Here is a 16112-nt window from a genome sequence, read left to right on the forward strand (position 1 = left end):
AGCTAACTGGGCAAAGAAGCTGGATCCAAACCTCAAACCTTATAGAGCATAAATTCCTGAAAGTTCAAAAATTTACATGAATGCAATGAATCTGTGAAAGCAAAAAAGAAATCAGTAAAGAATTTTTATGAATCTCCAAATTGGAAAAGGCTTTCTTTGCATTACAACAAATCCAAATGCACAAAACTCTAATAACTGTGACACACTAGGAAGTTGGGTGCACACTCTGGTGTCTAACCTACATCCCCCTCCATAGTAGGAGCCTCAGCTCTGCGTACATTAGAACAGGCAAAATTTGCCAATGTTCTTTAAGTTTTTTTCTGAGAGCATTCTATAGATATTCTACTCTTCTAACATTTTTATCCTAAGTTATAACAATTATATCTATTGATAAATGACAAATCTAGGCATTGTGCAAAGCATTTCTCTATATATCAATTAACTCAGTTACTGATCACAATTCTGAAAAGGAGAGATTAAATGTATAAGCCCCTTGTAGGATTTTCCTCAGTCTTCTGATCCTAACCCATGAGGCTCATCTACCAAATCACAGTTACCTCTCTGGAATAAATAGATAAATGCAAAATAAGCCTTATATTTCAAAACACAAATGACAAATAAGATAAAATTTGCAGAGGTCTTCTAAGAAAATCATGAGATTACTTTAGATTACAATACATTTTGTTTCTTTCCTCTTCATAATGTTTGAAGTTGTAATAAATGTGAAATAGGGGAAAAATCACTGAACTATTTTACTAGGAACAAAACACCTAATAAGTCATCATTAAGTATATATTATGGTATATTATTTTCAAAAATTCTTTGTATTGAAATAAGATACTACTTGGATGCCAAGATTTATAATAAACAACTTTAGCTATAAATATCATAATTAATTTTTAAGGCAAGATTTTGGTTTGTTTTATAACTAAATATTAAGCATTGAATCAAAGAGACATCACAACTAATAGTGATGAAGTAAAATAATAAATGTGATGTTAACCAAAGATTAATTTACCTCCAGATTATTTCTAAGGGTCCCCAACTCCACATTTTGGGCTCTCAGTCTGTGTTCCAATTCTTCTTTTATTGCAACTTCTTTTCTATGTTGCTCTATTTCTCTTGTTAACTTTTCCTTAATTTGTTCAAATGCTATAAAATCATTTTTTCTCATCTCTTCCATTTCTTTTAGTGTGAATCTGCAGTTAAATATACTTATCTTAAAATTCATTTTGTTAGCGAAAAGTTCATTTTGAGACCTGACTCTTCATCTATTCATTGATTATCTAATAAAATGTCTGTTTTCTTGAATATTTGTTTTTTCTAGTTCTAAGGTTTTGAATATCTCACTTCATTTTCTCCCAAAAGACATGTACACATGAAAGGTAGATGTGAAAGAACATTCTCCTAATTGGTAAGTTTCTGTTAGTTTAGTTACTCTTGAAAAGGATATTGAAAATTTTGAAATGTATAAGTTGAAAATTACTTTTTTACATAGTCATAATTTCTCCCAAACTGGGACAGATCATGGAGTGTAAACTAACCAAAATTTACCATTTATAAATAAGTTTATGAATTCACTGGAGGGAAATGTTCATCTCCACAAAACAGCACAAGCATTCCTGAAAGTGACTGGCAGTGTAAGAGAACTCATTCCGATGTCTCTCACACAACACATAATTGCAGACTGCTATTTTTATATTTGCTACCCACGTGTTCTGTGTTTCTGTTTTGAGTGATAATTTCAAGGTACTTTTCGATGCTGGTATATATTATAAACAATTCTGAAACTCCTTTTGGTGAAAGACAAGGTCTAATATTTAATTAAACAATGAAGAATAATATATGTTTTCAACACAAAAGTTTAAATTAATTTTATCTGTGTAGGAGAGATGTTGAACAAGCAAATCAGTAGTCACTTTCCATTTTCCTTTTCATTCCCTGCATTATGAAAACAAACTATGTAATTTCCTTAAGAAACTTCTTCTGGGTTGAAAAAGGCCAATTAAAACTCTGTTGGTTGAGTTATAAATTTGCATAAACATTCCTGAGAACCATTTCAAAATATTGATCAAAGCCATTTTCATAAGATTACTTTAACCCAAGAATTCTATATTGAAGAATATGTTAAAGGCATATAATTTGAAAATTAAGACTTGTGTAAAAATGTTCATAACAATATTAATTATAATACAGATATTTAAAATTCCAAATTCAATTTGTTAAATAAATGGAGATTTCCCTAAGGTGAACTTCTAATATAGTTATTAGAATTATGATTTAAAAGAATATACATTTAATTATCAGTAATTGTAATTAAGAACTTATTTTATTATTTCCAAGAATTTTATACCGCAGAAGACTAAGATGACTTCTCTCCTATTAAATACCAGATGATATGTCAGCAATGTCAAAAATTCTCCAACATATAAATAAATAAATATTTCAAATAAATAGTTGTAAATAAATAGTTCAAATGTTTCTTTAAAGCTAGGATTTCATGCCTCAAACTGTGGAGTTTTTGCTCCCATTCACATCTTTGATGGTATAACTGTAAGTTTATTCCTTTCGTTTTAGATAGCTTCATTTTTAGAAAAATAATCATAGTTTCCAGTGCTTTGATATTATCTGTAAGTTTTTTATAATAATTTTTATTACGTTCTGCATGGCTCTTACAGGGAAGAGCTGTGTTTTGAATTTCCAATTGGTTAAAAGAATCTGTATCAGGATGAAAAAAAGAAAGAGAATACAGGAACACTTTTTATATATAAAGGACTTCACATTCTCACAGTCACTCACTCACACATTATACATATATAACTCGGTGGGTACAGTGGCGGACATGTAGAGCTGTGCAGACTAGACAGGACCTCTGCTCTTATTTAGCTTGAAGTAAAGTGAAAAAAAAAAAGGCAAAACAGTGACAATTATTAATTCAGATAGATTCTGTAAGAAAATTAGTATGTTATGTAAGAGAATTTAATCTATACTGGACCCAGGGAAGATTTCTCTGAGGAAGAAATGGCCATACTGACAAATGAAGGATGAGAAGCAAGCAGTAAAGTAAAGCAAGAATAAAAGCATGCTGGCCAGTCCATAGCATGTGCTGAAGTTCTACTGCAATCTCCTTCTAGCCAAGACAGAGGAACAGGTGTTAATTTTCCATCTTCCCCCTTACCCCCCCCAAAAAAAACCCAGCCAAAACACATTAAACAGTTATTATTAAGACAGTAGAATTTAGGCAACAAAGACAAAGATCTTTGAAAAATAGAAAACAAGAGAAGGAAGCCTTGGGAATGCCCCAGATCCCTGCCTTAACAGAGTTTTCAGGAAAGCACACCTGGAGAAAAAAAATTAAAAAAAAAAAGAAAAAGCCTGACCTACACGCTACCAGACTCCCCTAATTGTAGTTGAGTAAGGAGAGTCTGAAAAGACCAAAGCAGGCAGTGATCACAGGATAGCAACTGAAGAGGAGAAAGCAGTATAGTGAAAGAATCCTGGAGATGTGTGGAGATTCCCCTCTCAGGTATTTATCAGAGTAGTCAACTGTGCATGTGTTCTAGGAATTATTTGAGACTAAGAGAAAAATTATCTAAACAACATCAAGGTAAACCAAGCCTGGTGCTCATATAGTGCCAGGAAGTGTCCATTCTCATAATGAAGGATGGAAAAACACAGACTGCATAAGATAATCATGAAATAGGTCTTGCCTCTTGTGTAGGGTATTATCTCAAATTATAAAAGCAACAGCAGAAAGGGCCAAGCTGTTTTAAAGTAACGCAACCCTATCCCTATGTAAATCTTAGACATGGAAGAAATTAAAAATTAAAAAAACCTGTACTGATAGATGTGTAAATTGTAATGTCAGAGAGGCAGACTACACCAGATAGGAAAAAAAAAAAAAAAAAACATTAGATATCATGAAAGAAAATATTCACAAAACTGAGATATTTGTGATCTATGAGAAACCTTTGATGAAAAAATACTTCTAATTATCCAAAACTTCACAAAACCACCCAAAGGGCACTAGATGTCACTAGGTTCAACAAATACAGACATATCACAGATTTACTCACAGATTTATCCACCTAATGTATATACATATAATGTTAGAAGAAAAACAGAATTTAAATATACAATATACATATAAAATAACATTGTGGATTGTTCTCTACTTCATAATAGTACCGTTCAACAGCATGCTGTGCATGTTGTTTTATTAATAATTCACAAACTTCTGTTACTTTTTATATTTTCATCAGTGTACATCCTGTTTGTTACATATGAAAAGATTTCCTCTGCTATTCTAACAATTTTATTTTCATCTTTTAAGGCCTTAGCCTGCTACATGAAGCCTTCATTGATTCCTGCTGTTTCGTCAGATAAATAGGCATCTCCATCCTCAGGGCTGCCTTAGTACTCTAGTGTCATCTCTACTGCAATGTTCCTACCTAAACTGTAAGTCGTTTCTTGCCATGTCTCTACCTTTGCCCCTATACTGTAAGCACAATATTTCAAAACTTCTGGAACAGTCTTTATCTGTTTTACTCAATAATTATTGATGCTGTAGCTGGAAGGAATATAAATAAAACTGTCAAAAATGAGTTTTCCAGTGATCATGTCTGAGTTGACACTTAGATGAGCCAAATTAAAGGGTGTAGGGGCCAGGAAAGGATGAGAGCAGGAGAGGAAGCAGAAAGCAAGAGAGAAAAAATCCTGAAAAAAACATATGTATATGTATTTGTCTACAGTAGAGGGATTGGTGAGCCAGGCATTCTAGAAGCTCAGGGATGCCAGAAAAAAATGCAGACAGGGAAGAGACAGCAGAAATCCTTCTATGAAATTTCATGGTGCTTGGATATTAATATTTCAAAGAGATATTAATTATCCCATTTTCACCGAAGTAAATCACTCTAAATTCTATATGGAAGATGAATTTCAGTAAAACACAAGTGAATGGCAGAAGATGAATTACAAGGAAATATTGGAAAATAAAGGCAATGTGGGCCTGAAATAAGTGAATGTTTCTTGGAAATATTTTGGATATCAAATATCAGTGCCCCATATAGGATGGATGTTTTTATCAAATAAATAAACACATAAACCCTGGTTTTGTATTTTAATTTTTTCAATGTTAATAAAAAACATAATAAATATCTGTGGCTATGCCTATGTAATACAAAAGCCATTAGGAGTATCATAACAGCTTTCAAAGAGTTTGATGTTGCAGCATTTATGTGATGGAATATTATAAAAATCAAAATAAATTAAACCAAATATACTTGTGTCAATATGGATTGATCTCACAAATACTGAGCAAATAAAAGAAAGTCACAGAATGACATATGAAGCCTGACAATTAAGTTTACAAACTCACAACCGTGTGCTTACATTGGTAGTACTGTACAAGCCCCTCATTAACGTTTCATAACCTTGGTGTATCAGTGTCTCATGACTCTGTTTATGTTGACTGTCTTTCAGAATGGAGTTCATTATCAATGCTTTTACACTTTTGGTGGGAGTGAAAACTAATGCAGCCTCTTTGGAAAGAAGTATGGAGAATCCTCAAAGAACTCAAATCAGACCTTCCAGATGATCTCACAATCCCATTACTAGGCATCTACCCTCATATTAATCTGAAATAATAAATAAAATAAGATGGCTCTAAAAGAAATGAAGTCTTTAAAAAAATCTAAACTAAATGTTAACAAATAAAATTCAAAGATATATTAAAAGGATAATACCTTATAAACAAATGAGGTTTATCCCAGGAACACAGGGTTAATTTAACATTCAAAAATCCCTGTTATTCACCATATTACAAATCAAAAGTGAATTATAGGACTATATCAGTAGATGGAGGCATGAGAAAAAATTTAATACTCATTCTTTATTTAAAAACACTCTCAGCAAACTAAGAATATAAAGGAACTTCTTCAGCATGACAAGGAGCACCTGTGATAAACTTTCAGCTAACAGATGTCATGGGGAGAACTGAATGCTTTCTCTCTAAGACCAGGAAGAACATAGGAATGCTGCTTTCAGTGCTGTCATTCAGCATTGCACTGAAGATTCTGGCCAGTACAGTGAGCCAGAAACAGGAATCAAAGGCATCCTAATTGGAGGGGAGAAGTAAAACGTGATCTTTATTTACAACCATGATCACATACTAGGGTGAGTGAACTCCAACCTGTGAGCTAGCTTTGTTTTATGATAACGCAGATGTTCATTAATGTCTGTATTGACTGCTCTATGACCACTCTCATACAATAATGACAGAATTGATGAGCTACATCAGAGTTTGTTTTACAACAGGTTTAAAATATTTACTATCTTTTTTTATTTCTCAATAATTTTTTATTAAATCATAACTGTTTACATTAATGCATTTCTGGGGTACAATGTGCTGATTTTATATATAATTTGGAATGCTTACATCAAACTGTTTACTATAGCCTTCACCTCACTTACTTATTGTGTTAAGACATATTTATACTCTACTCTTAATAGATTTGACATGTACCCTTGAAAACCTCCCAAATTACCTGACCCCTCCCCTCACTCTCCTCTTTCCTCCTTCATTCTGGGTGATAGTTGTGTTTTATCTTTCATATGAAAGTGGGGGTGATTGCATATTGGTTTCTCAAAAGTACTGAGTACATTGGATAATTTTTCTTGCATTCTTGAGATACTTTACTAAGAAGAATATGTTCCAGCTCCATCCATGTAAACACAAAAGAGCTAAAGTCTCCATGTTTTTTTAAGGCTGCATAACATTCCATGGTATACATATACCACAGTTTATTAATCCATTCATGGGCAGTTGGGCTTCATCCATGATTGGGCAATTATGCATTGGTTGCAATGAACATTCTGGTGCAAATATCTTTGTTTGTATAATGATTTTTGGTCATCTGGATATAGGAGAGGAATTGGAGGATCATATAGCAAGTCTACTTTTGGTTCCCTAAGTGTTCTCCAAACTTCTTTCCAAAAAGAATGTATTAGCTTGCATTCCCAACAGCAGTGCAGAAGTGTTCCCTTTTCTCCACATCCATGAAGAAAGTAGTTTGAGAAAGCAAAGCTTTGACAACATAGAGTCCATTTAGAAAATCTCAATGAATCTATCAAAGAGGTACTACAAGTCATAAATGAGTTAAGTTGATGATACAAAATCAACATATAGAAATCACCTGTATGTCCAAATACAATTAGCATTAAAATATAAAAGCAAAAATGTTTAAAATGTCATTTATAACAACATAAAATACAGATAAATGCAATAAAATAGGGAGGACATATATACTCCATAGCACAAAATGTTAGCTGAGAAAATTAAATATGACCTTCACAAATAAATTAATGCACTTTATTCAGGAATGAAATAATTCATTATTGTTAAGAAGTCAATTTTCTCCAAATTAACCTATAGAAGCATCATAAGCACAACCTAATTCCTAGTAGGCCAGTAAGTTGTTTTTTGTTAGTTTGTTTGCTTCTTTTTGTTTGTTTGTTCGTTTTTGTAGAGACAGAGTCTCACATTGTTGCCCTTGGTAGAGTACTGTGATGTCACAGCTCACAGCAACCTTCAACTCCAGGCCTTAGGTGAGTCTCTTGTTTCAGCCTCCTGAGTACCTGGGACTACAGGCACCTGCTACAACTACTGGCTATTTTTTATTTGCAGTTTGGCCGGGGCCAGGTTTGAACACGCCACCATCGGTATATGGGGCTGGCGCCCTACCCACTGAGCCACAAGCGCCACCCAGTAACTTGTTTTTAATTGACAAGCTATTCTAACATTTATGCACCAAAATAACCCTGAAGAATATAACCAAATTGAAGGGGTGCTTTTAGGAATTGTATGAACCCTTATTAACTAGAACAACATGAAACAGGCACAGCTTGAGTGTCCCTTATCCAAAATGCTTGAGAGCAAAAGTGTTTCAGATCTTGAAACATACGTACACATAAAATGAGATCATCTTGGGGATGAAACCTAAATCTAAACACGAAATTACACCTAGGTTTTATATACATCTTACAATAGTCTGAGAATAATTTTCTACAGGCTTTTGAATAATTTTGTGCATGAACAAAGTTTGTGTACATGAGGTCAGGTATGGAATCTTCCACTTGTGGTATTATGTTGACACTCCAAAAGTTTCACATGTACAGCTTGGCGCCAATAGCACAGTGGTTATGGCGCTAGCCACATACACCGAGGGTGGCAGGTTCTAACCTGGCCCAGGCCACATAAACAACAGTGACAACAGCAACAAAAAATAGCCAGGCATTGTGGCAGGTGCTTGGAGTCCCAGCTACTTGGGAGGCTGAGGCACCTGAGAATTGCTTAAGCACAAGAGTTTGAGGTTGCTGTGAGTTGTAACGCTATGGCACTCTACTGAGCACAACATAGTGAGACTCTGTCTCAAAAAAAGGAATAAATAAAAAAATTAAAAAAAAATTCAGATTTAGGAGCCTTTCATATTTCAGAGTTTTGGAATAGGGATGCTCAACTTGTATAATGGCAGCCAAACTTAAGATGGTTTGACTTAGAATTTTTCAACTTTTTGATGGACTTATTGGGGGCATTAAATGGATTTTTAATTATGATGGTTTTATCAGGACATAGCTGTATATTTCAGGAACACCTATAGATTAGTGGAAAACAATAGAACATCCAGAAACAGACCAGCATGTGTACAGACAATTTGTTTTCAACAAAGGTGCAATGTCAATGCACCAGAACAACAATGGCTTTTTTGGCATATGAACAAACTGGATTTCCACATCCCCAAATTGAACTGAAATCCATACCTCAAACCATGAACAAAGAGGAACTCAAGAAGGATTATAAGCTTAAATGTAACAACAAAAACTGTAAAACTTTTAGATGCATAGGAGAAATTATTTGTGACCTTGCACTAGGTAGACCATTCTTAAATAGGGACAAAACAAAAGCCATTATTAAACAAACAGATAAACCAGAATTCATTGGAATACTATTAAAAAATGAACACTGGGAAACATTTTTTGGAACGTTTGGAAACATTCCTTGGAATGCAAACCAGGAAAGATTCCTTGCAAAAAACAAAGCTAGTAAAGAAACTGTATCCAGAATATATAAAGAACTCTTAAAACTCAACAAAGAGAAGAACAATTTAATTTTTTAAATGGCAAGAAATTTGCAAAGACAGCTCATTGAAGATGTACAGATGGCAAATATGCACATGGGAGGATGCTCAACATTATGAGTCATTAGGATGCTGTGTATTGAAACCAAAATAGTATGCACAATGCATGCACATCAGAATGTCTAAAATTAAAAAGAATGATATACTGAGTGTGAGGATGCAGAGAGAATGGAACTGTCATGGACTGCTGTAAGGAATGGAAAATGGTACAAATACTATGAATACTATGGAAAGTAATTTAGCAGGTTCTAAAATAAGGGAATGTAAAACGCCAGGAGGAGAGTGCTGTGGGTGATGAATATGTTAACTCTCTTATTATGGCCATGGGTTCACTTGTATATTTCAAAACTTACGATATTGTACATTTCTTCATATACTAATTACGCCTCTCTGAAGCCACTGAAAGCAGGAACAAACACCTAAGATAGTGGCCGAAACACACAGAGAAAGAACAGCCAGACACAACTCTAGCAGGATAATGCTAGAGTTGAGATCTCTAATCTTATAATAATGAGAAGTGGTAGATGTATTTTCAACAAGGATTTTTAACACTATGGGATCCTCATTTTTAAAAGTACAGTAGGCCCTCTATAGTTGACCACCTCCCTGCATTGACCACCTCAATTTGACCTCAAGTTGACACACATGCACCACACATACATATCTGTACAGTAGGCCTAGTTCCTTATGTTGGCCATCTCCATGTGTTGACCAGTTCATTATAGTCCCTTGAGTGGTCAACTCACAGAGGTTTGATGATATATATAATGTTTGCAGAGTAAAGCATGGCCTCAGGAGATGGGGTTGTGAGGAAAGCACACAAAGTTCTAAGGTTACCTTAGCATTCCAAGTGGGAGATAATGGCAACCTGATCTTGGGAAAGTGAAGAGAGAAGTAGGGTCAGCAACACATGGGGGTGTCATTCACACTGAGAGAAGTACAGTGGGATTCTCAGAACTCTTTGACTAAGTTCACAACATACTGTAGTTCTCATTCTACATGAACATAAAGCACATTTCTGATATTAATGTTACCATAATACATCTGTGCTCTACAGTGCAGTGCTAAGCAATGCATATGCTACTGTAGGACACATAAAAAGGCCTTACACTCATGCAATGGTCCTACCTTTATAGTGCTTTCCATGTTGTTTAGCAAGAAATGTCAAATTCTTATAATTAATGGACGGCAACTCATAATCCTCTGAGGCTCCCTCAGATGACCAGGTTAAGTCATCATGGTCATCCATAGTGTGTATTTCTTTTTTCACCTATAAAATAAAGAACAGTGCTTCAAAATGTCCCCCAAATGTTTACAGCATAGTCTAAATGTACAGAAGTGGTAGTTATCCATTTCTTTTCTTTTCTTTCTTTTTTAATAAGTCATTTGTACATAGATCATAAACACATTTATGCCATTTCGGGATTCAATGTGTTGATTATTTGTACCACTTTACCTCTTTTATGTTTACATTGATGGAGATGGAAAATATTCTTCTTAGTAAAGTATCTCAGGAATGAAAAAAATTATTTATTTTTTATATGAGCAAAACCACAGATATTTTGTAAAGTACTGATGTGTGCTAAAAGGATGACACTTTTACCTATGGCTATGGTTCCTTAATCAGTTTTTAAAGGAAATGTCTTTATAGCAAAAGACTCTGTTTTTACTTTAACTTTATATTTTCAAATAATGACATGTTTGATGATTTTTTAATAATACCTTGTTCTTGTTCTTAGATGTTCTCTTTGTAGGCCTAAAAAACACAAACAATTCCTTTTAGCAAATAGGAAATATACAAAATGCAAAATATCTAAAACAATTGCTGTTTAATAAAATATCTGCATTTCTCATTTATTTCTCCTACTTATAGAGTTTTTAGAGTTTTTAATACATAATGTAAAATCAATCATTTTCTACAAGAGGGATTGAAGTATAAACAGTAACATTAAGAGACGAAGAAAATAATAATAATAATGTTTTTCATCTGTACTTTCACAACTTACTATGTAATTACTATGTAGTATTTAAATCACTGTATATGTATTTAATTAATGTGAATCCTTACAGAGCTCTGTGATGCAGCTACCCTTTTAGAGATGTTATCATCCTGTATGGTTTTATAAAGGAGGAGACTAGGCTCAGAACACCAAGTAATTGCCCAAGCACATACAGATGGTCAGTAGAGACCACACATACAAACCCCAGAATTCTGGCTCCAACACATGAGTTTCATAACCTGTTGTGAAAATCAAATTTATTGTGCTTAAATGATAGGATAGTAGATAAATCCATATAATCATTCTTTTTATGGCCATAATTATAAACAAAATTTTCTAAATCTCACATATTTTTTAGAAACTAAAAGCCTTCATATCGTTGTATCTAGGTAATTACAGAAACCTACTTTAAACAAGTTCAAAACTTATTTTTCTAAAGAAAATTCCTCATCAGCACTAACTTATCTATTCAACTATTTATTCGTGTATTCAACAAATACTTATTGAGTACACAATACACATCCATGACACTATTGGTACAAAGAAACGTGGTTTTCAAGCTTTATACATTTATAATACAAAAAAGTGTTATCTGCAATAAACGGTCAATCATTTATTTTTCTACTCTACATAATCAAAATGTTCCCTTGTCTAGGCTATAAAGGTAATACCTTTGACAATTTAGAGTATCTCATAAATCACAATGATGCTATTGTTAATGTCATTATACTGTGTGTATTTTTATCTCCTTGTAACACTAGAACTTCATTGAGATAAAGGAGTGTATAACTAAGAGGTACAGAAACACATCTCTCGGTTTACCTTCCAGTTTGGGGCCAAAAACTTCTGGGAAAGCAGTAATCTTTTATTTTTCTATTGTACATAATCAAAATCTTCCTTTGTCTAAACTATAAAGGTTATACCTCTGATAATTTAGAGTATCTCATAAAATCACAATGATGCTATTGTTAATGTCATTATACTATGTATATTTTTATCTCCATGTAACACTAGAACTTCATTGAGGTAAAGGAGTGTATAACCAAGAGGTACAGAAACACACCTCTCGGTTTACCTTCCAGTTTGGGGCCAAAAATTTCTGTGAAAGCTGTAATGTTGCCACAATACTGTAGTGAGAACAGGGAAGACAATATTCTGGTTTTCCACTTAAACATCAATGTTAAATTTGGTGTCAAGCCGACACAACTGAACCATCTGTGCATGGGTTTTTGACGGTGTCAGTCAGAAACAAAGGCAATCCGCAGTCCATGTTGGCCTTTCCAGAGCCACATGAAGAAAAAAAGATTGAGGCAAATGACGTTAGGGTTATTTGAGGCTACTTAGAAATTTGGCGTGTTCTCCTCTTAGTAACAAAATTTCTCCTCTGATATTTGGACCAAAGTTTTCTTTTAGCATTCCCTCCCTTTTTTTTTTTTAAGAGGCCACGATTACTGCAGTGCTTGTGTGGGAGTCTGTCCCCACAGGGAAATTTGAAACACTTTTTCATGTCATTGAGCCAGTAGAAGTCGTGCTGCTCACTGACACAGGTCTCCAGCACATGGAGATGGGAGTAGGTGCCCATCTTGCATGTCACGACTAGACACTTCACTTCCCTGATGTTTCTCATCTTTTCTTCCATTTGTTTTTTTTGTTTCACCAGTGCCTCAAAATAGCATTTATGCAGCTCAGCCTCAGCCTCTTTCAGGACACCTGTGCACTTTGACTTTACTTTTAGAATTTCCTGAAATTACTCAGATTCCAGTCAGGCAAACTGCTCTCTCCTTTTCTTCATGGCAGGCTCCAATTCATCCTCAGCTTGGGAAGAAAACATGGTGCTCTTTTCTACACATTTCATCACTCCCAGGGTATCCTGGGAATCCTTTTGTATCATTTTGAGGCTATTTTGGTGTGTTTCTGTAAGAAGCTGGCCTTTGTTCTTAATTTGGTGACAGCAGCCAAGTTTTTTGTTTCTGCTAAAGCACTCAGTTTTGGTTTTGGTGGTTGTGACTCATCAGAAAAGAGAATGTCATTTCCTTTTGAGATGCCACACCCCATCTTGGGCATCCACCTGGTCAGGCTGCCTTCCATCCTGGGGAAATCAGTCCCCATCCATGCAGATTGATCAGTGGGCTACTAAGATGAGGATGGCAGAGCCAGGCTCTTGACTTCATTTGAGCCTTGGAGAAATTGTCTCCAAAAAGCTTCTGATTTCCTTTTCCTCATCTACAACATTTGCTGCTTCTGTTGTTTTAAGAGGGCCGATGCCAATACAGACTGCATGGCAGGTTTGGGGCTTCCCATGATCCCTGTAGTCATGGCCTTGACTAAATGCTACCGGCTTCTGGCTCCACTCAGTGGCAGATCCCTCAATTCTTTGAACTCCTCAGAGCAAGACAAGCTCTTCTGGGGCATTCTGAGTATTTGTTTTGTTTCCTGAATGATCAAGTCTGCACCTTTGACAACCAGATTGCTCAGAGTGGTTTGAATCATCTTCGTAGGCACAACAGCTGCTGCAACTGAGGCCACATAGGACGCGGAAGAAACTCCTCAGTGGTAAAAACCATCTTGACATAGCCATTCTTCAAGGCTGGTGACTTTGTAGGCAAACTTCTTTGGAATTTATCCTCTGGATAAGGTGGACTGCAGGTCAGCCTGTTGTGCACTGAGTTTCCAGTACTGAGCCTGGATGTGATACTCAAGTATTTAGAGTTTCACAAATTAACCATCTGTGCATGAGGTTCTCCATTCTTTTTCTTTGCTTTATAGGTTTCAAGATCAAGAGCTTCACCCATAATTAAGAGATTCTGGGGATGATCCATAGCTAAGGACACCTTCTCTGAGCCATCCTTGGGCTTCACGGGGTTAGCATTGAGCAATCCTATAAAAGAACCTTGTTCTAACTTCAATTTTATTATTTATTCATTTATGTATTTATTTTTATTGTTTGAAATTTATTAAGGGTACAAAGAATTAGGTTACACTGATTGAAGTTGTTAGGTAAACTCCCTCTTGTAATTGTGTCCCACCCCCAAGAGGTGGGCATACACTGTGACCCCTTACCCTACTTCCTCTGCCCCTCTCCCCATCCCTCATTTCCCTACTCCCCACCTTCTATTAGACCACTTACAGCCTTCATATTAGAATTGAGTACATTGTGTTCTTTCTTCTCCACTCTTCTGATGCTTTATGAAGAGGAATGTGTTCCACCTCCATACAGGTTAATACAAAAGATGTAAAATCTCCATCTTTTTTAATGACACAATAGTATTTCATGGTATACACAAACTACAGCTTGTTAATCCATTCCTCGGTTGATGGGCATTTAGGTTGTTTCCACAGTTTGGCAATTGTAAATTGAGCTGCAAATGTTCAGTGCAAATGTTTAGTACGATTTTTTTTCCATGTGGCTAGATGCCTCATTAAGGAAATGCAGGACCAAATGGGAGGGCTAGTTTGAGTTCTTAGAGGATTCTCCATACTTCCTTCCAAAAAGGTTGTATTGGTTTTCAGTACCACCAGCAGTGTAAAAGTGTTCCCTTCTCTCCATATCCACACCAGCATCTGCAGATTTAAGACTTTGTGATGTGGGCTATTCTCATTGGGGTTAGGTGGTATCTCAGGGTAGTTATGATTTACATTTTTCTGATGATCAGGGAAGATGAGCATTTTTCAAATGTTTCTTAGCCATTTGTCTGTCTTTGTCAGAGAAGGTTCTGTTTGTATCTCTTGCCCCGAGGTAGATGGGATTGTTTACTCTGTTCTGTTGATTAACTTGAGTTCTCTGTAGATTCTAGTTATCAGTCCTTTGTCAGATTCATGCCCTGGCAAATATCTTTTACCATTCTGAAGATTATCTTCTTGCTTTCCTTGTTGTGTCCTTAGTGATGCAGAAGCTTTTCAGCTTAATTAAGTCCATTTGTTAATTTTTGTTGTTGTTATGATGGGCCCTGAAGTCTTTGTCATAAAATTTTTCCCTAGCTCAACATCATCAAGAGTTTCCCCCTATGCTTTCTTCTAAGATTTTTATCATTTTGTGTCTTAGATTGAAGTCTCTTATCTATCTTGAGACAATTTTTATAAGGGGGGAAATGTGTGGGTCAAGTTTCAGTCTTTTCACGTGGTTATGTAGTTTTACCAGCACCATTTTTTGAAAATTAATTATTTTCCACACTGTATATTTTTGTTTGGTTTATCAAAGATCAGATGGCAAGAGGAGATTGGTTTGATCTCTTGGTTTTAAATTCGGTTCCATATGTCTATGTCTCTATTTGTGTGCCAATGCCATGGTGTTTTGTTTATGGCAGATTTGTAATATAGCCCAAAGTCTGGTAGGGTGATGCCTCTGACTTTGTTTTTATTACTAAGAATAGCCTTAGCTATATTGCTTGTTTTCTGGTTCCATAAAAAATGAAGTACTATTTTTTCCAGTTCTTCAAAATATGTCAGTATTTTAATCACCATTGCCTCAAATTTGTAGATTACTTTGTGTAGAATAGGCATTTTGGCAATGTTGATTCTTCCCAGCAAAGAGCATGGTATATTCTGCAATTTTTTAGTATCTTCTATAATTTCTTTTCCTAGGGTTTCATAATCCTTTGTGAAAAGATAGTTCACCTCTTTTGTTAGGTATATTCTTAAGTATTTAATTTTCTTTGAAGATACTCTGAAAGGAATTATGTCCTTGATTTGCTTCTCAATCAAGAGAAGCTGAACAGCTTAGTTGTTACTGGCATATACAAGGCTACTGATCTTTGGAAATTGATTTTATACCCTGAGACATTTCTGTATTTCCTGATAACTTCCAGGAGTGTTTGGTTGAGTCTCTAGGTTTTCTAAATATAAGAGTATATCAGCAGGAAAGAGTGAGAGTTGGACCTCCTCTGCTCCCATTGGGATGTCATTTATTTCTTTCTATTGC

General features: G+C 35.1%; 1 pseudogene; it reads right to left on the reverse strand.

Annotated features, from left to right (window-relative positions):
• Positions 1-12520: 12520 nt before the first annotated feature.
• On the reverse strand, positions 12521-14287 carry LOC128570135 (protein MCM10 homolog; annotated as a pseudogene).
• Between the last annotated feature and the right edge of the window lie 1825 nt (positions 14288-16112).

This window comes from Nycticebus coucang, chromosome 18, assembly GCF_027406575.1.
Source record: "Nycticebus coucang isolate mNycCou1 chromosome 18, mNycCou1.pri, whole genome shotgun sequence".
NCBI lineage: Eukaryota > Metazoa > Chordata > Mammalia > Primates > Lorisidae > Nycticebus > Nycticebus coucang.